Source organism: Lactuca saligna, chromosome 8, assembly GCF_052625555.1.
Source record: "Lactuca saligna cultivar CGN05327 chromosome 8, ASM5262555v1, whole genome shotgun sequence".
NCBI lineage: Eukaryota > Viridiplantae > Streptophyta > Magnoliopsida > Asterales > Asteraceae > Lactuca > Lactuca saligna.
The window spans coordinates 95,727,063-95,731,471 of NC_136424.1; the positions used below are offsets into that span (position 1 = coordinate 95,727,063).

Consider the following 4,409-nt stretch of genomic DNA (forward strand, 5'->3'; position numbering starts at 1 on the left):
CCCACACTTGTGAAGATACGGGCCCCGCCCACACCTCACTTTCTGAGAGATACGGGCCCCGCCCACACTCGTGAAGATACGGGCCCCGCCCACACCTCACTTTCTGAGAGATACGGGCCCCGCCCACACTCGTGAAGATACGGGCTCCGCCCACACTTCGCTATCTGGGAGATACGGGCCTAGCCCACACTCCATTCTCGGAGAGATACGGGCCTCGCCCACACTCAACCGCCAACTCATATCATACAAGTATCGCACAGACAACAAGTGTAAACAATTCTATCATACTGGCATATATCATAATCAACTCAACTAATAGATACGGGTTCGGCCCACACTATAATACTAACGTCTCATCTATACGGGCCGGCCTTGGTGCCTTAGACCCGTTACTACTGGAAGGAAACTCACCTCGAAATAGCTGCTGGTCTGTGTGGGAATTGATCACCTACTACTGCGGCTGCTGCTCCGGAAACTCCCCGGCTGTAATTCCCACAATATACTTAATCATATACTGCTAACTGTCCTTTGGGTAAAAAGACCATTTTACCCCTGGTCTAGCCCTAAGTCAAATCGAAGTCAACTTTTAGTTGACCCAACTCGCCGAGTGGATCTCCACTTGCCGAGTCCCTAGCAAACTATTGTCCTGGGTCCCTGATTCTACTCGTCGAGTTCATCTTCTAAACTGTCATTCAACTCCTTCATCCTACTCGCCGAGTTGTATGAACAACTCGTCGAGTTCATCTTCATCCGAAGAACACATATGCTAAGACTCGCCGAGTTGTATGAACAACTCGCCGAGTTTGTTCTTGATCTATGAAGATTGCCTTGGACTCGCCGAGTTAGGGCATTGACTCGCCGAGTCCTATCATGAGTGAGTTCAGCTTCCAACTCACCGAGTCACCCCCTGTGACTCACGGCTCAACTCGATACATCTTAAAGGGACCAGTTCAGTGACTCGCGACCAGACTCGTCGAGTCATATATATGACTCGCCGAGTCGCAGCCATGCATCCATCAAATACACCGATTTGCTCGATTCCAGTCCATGCCATTCACAGATCTGGGCTTCTAGGACACAATTCACACGTAAAGTTTCCAACTTTACGTGTAGATATTCACCAATATGGATTTTAAGGCTCAAAGTGCACCAAAAGAGGTAGATCTAGGGCTTTCATGCAATATGACCCCATAAAGGCAATAGATCCAAGCTCCAGGGACTAAATCATGCCTAGATCTAAAGGCTAACAACTTATTATCACCCACAAAGCACAAACAAGCTTGGGGAAGAGCCCAAGAAGGACTCCAATGAAGCAAAAAGGGATTACAAGCTTGAAAACAGAGGGGAAACGAGCTATACCTCAAGGAATATGTTGAAATGACACAAAGATGCCTGATCTCCTTCTCCTCTTCTTGATCTACACCTCTTTCTCCTCAAAACCTTCAAGAACACACCAAGAGCACTTCAATCTCTCAAGGAATTAAGGGAAAACGATGTTGGGGAGTTCTGGGGGGTGAATGGGGACGAGTTGGGGCGGAATGAGGGTTTAAATAGGGTGCAAACCCTTGAAACTTAGGGTTTCATCCAACAGCGGTGACTCGCCGAGTCCAGGATATGGACTCGCCGAGTCGCCCACTTAAACGTGTCCTGAGTCTCGTCCCTACTCGGCGAGTCGGACCTTATGACTCGCCGAGTCCAAGGCTAAAATAGGGCAATGCTCAAATAAAATTCACATACCGGAAACCAGGTGCTACAGCCACGATATGGCGGTTGACTAAAGTCAACGCTGACCGTTAGCGTTTGACATGGGTTGACTTTTGGGCAATGGTTGGTTTTATTATGTAGACTAAGGTTGATCCTTGTATAATGTTACAAAAAAATGTTGTAGCAACAGTTGCAAGGCTTTAAGCTATGGTTTAACCGATTCATGAGTCAAGTGAGTTTCCTCACTGTACCCGTAGGTCAAAGGTACCAATGCCGACTCACTAGGATGTATTATGTAGGGCTGACCCTATTTACATGAGTGGGTTTGGGCGCATTGTATGTTAGGCTAGGTCCATTGTATGACGTGCTAGACCTATTTGTATGTTGGGCTGAGTCCATTGATTAGGAAGGGCTAGGCCAATTATTATGGGTTCGGCCCAATGATATGTATGGTATGTGGTATTTTGGGGAACTCGCTAAGCTTTGTGCTTATAAGTTTACGTTTATGCTTTCAGGTACTTCCGGTATGAAAGAGAAGAGTCTAACGTGACTGTACAACATCCCCCAACCTTTTATGTATTTGATATTTATGATTTTACTCTAATGTTTAAACGATATAATCACTTTGATTGGTTTTGGAACAACTCATTTGTATAGTTTACGTGTTTCTAAAAATGAAAATTTTACTATGAAATTTTGCGACATTAAATTGGTTCTAAAGGAACCAGACCCGAATAAGTTATCCATTTTTTTTAAATTTCAGCGTATTTGTAGAATTTTAGGATAACTTTGGATTGTCATAGAATCTTCGTTATTTGTCTGATTTTTCCCACCTTGTAGTTAACAACTTAAGACACTGTTTACATAGTTTATATGTTATTTTGATTATATATTAAATGAGATACATGCCCCGAAACGAGGGGGTATTGAAGTTGAGTTTTATGTTTCAACAAGTTTGCATAATTTTATGGGAACTTTGAACTGTCACAGTGTTTTCATTATTAGTCCAATTTGTCTGATTTTATTTAAACTATTGTTCACATAATTTACATGCATTTTTTTGTTGTATATCCAATGATATACATGATCCTAAACAAGGGTTAGTAAAGTTGTTTTTTAAACTAACATTTACACTTCTAATACATTAATTAGTTACAAAAACAATCCTTTAAAAGTAAAGAAAAAAGTATCAAACAATACAGTTTATTCGGTTCTTTTCGGTCATTAATCACATTGTAAATATTATTCGGTTTCTTTGGGTAATAACCACATCAGATCAATTAGTATTTGAACCGAACTGAACCAGTATTTATTTAATCACTCCGGTTTTCGGTCGCTCAAATTAGTCTTATTCGGTTTTCGGTTTATTCAATGTCGATCCGTTTGGTCCAACTCTGAGCCGAATTACATCCATACTACAAAAAACTTTATAAACTTAAGAATGCGTTTGATTGTGGTAAATTGTTTTCATTTTCTAAGAAAATGTTTTCAAAAAATAAAGTTGAGTTTTTATTTTCTGTTTTCAATGAAAATTTTAGAAAACGTATTTGGTTGGAACCGATAGAGTTTTCATTTTTTATCTTAGAAATTTAAAAAAATTTAAAAAACTATAAAAATCATTTTTTCTAATTACATATAATTTGGAAAACTAGAAATTTTCCTTTGATAGAAACTTTAAAAAACTAAAGGAACCAAATATTCTTTCAAAATTTCTCTTTTTCTTGAAAATTTTCCTAAAAAAATAAAAAAAAATTCTATTCAAAATTTTCTTTTCTCTTGAAAATTTTCCTAAAAAAATAAAAAAATTTCTACGATCAACCTAACCCTAAAATTTCTTAAAATCTTAACTTTAAAAAAGAATTATACAAAGGCCTACGACTTAAAGTCCTACATATTTTTTAAATTGGGCTGTTAAGCCAAAAATAACTAATGGGCCTTATATAGATTTTCGATATACGAATATACGATACCCTAGGGTTAAAGAGTTGTTACAATATCAGCCGTTCACGTAACGATTGAACATGTGAGGCGGTAGATGTGATTGTGTCCAGCTCTACATAAACCCACACTCCCAATCTTCATTCCATCGCATCTCTAATTAGGGTTTTGTTTTAAGTTTTTCTGTCATTGAAATTCTTCTGAATTCCGGTCATCTTTCGTCTTAGTGATTATTACAATTTTCGTTTATCTGATCCAAGGCTTCGCTATCTGGTCGGCGTGAATTTTCTCAGTTTCTGCCCGACTCGTTCCCTAGAAGCAAGAACAAGCGTGCTGTTCTAAACTTTTTAATCTCCTTCGGCTTTCATTTGTTCGAGATCACTAGTACAGCTATATTTATTTATCTATTCTATATATGCTAATTTGCTTTTGTTTTCAATTGATTTTAGTTTTGTGGTATTTGATTTATTGGAAAACGATTAGCGATGATGAGTCAATACAGACCTGTAATGATTTGCGAGCATGATCGCAATTTATGAACATCTAAGGGACTGAGCTTTATATCGTTCTCTATCTTTCTATAGGTTGCCATCTTATTATGTTTTTTTTTTTTTTTTTGTCTTTTTTATTAACATTTGCCTTTTAGATTATTCAAAGATTTGATCTTTTTAAATGATTTTTGATTGCTCGTTTTTCATTTTTAAGTTTTATTGAATAACGGAAATCACGATCTCTGAACGTGGCAGACATTGTTGCTTGATATTTTT

The 4,409-nt window shown here is 38.3% G+C and overlaps 1 non-coding gene across 1 annotated transcript; it reads left to right on the forward strand.

The window, feature by feature from the left end:
• Positions 1-4,120: 4,120 nt before the first annotated feature.
• On the forward strand, positions 4,121-4,203 carry LOC145013407 (small nucleolar RNA SNORD25). The gene has a single exon (XR_013664968.1). It is a non-coding gene; the product is annotated as a small nucleolar RNA SNORD25 (small nucleolar RNA).
• The last annotated feature ends 206 nt before the right edge of the window (positions 4,204-4,409 follow it).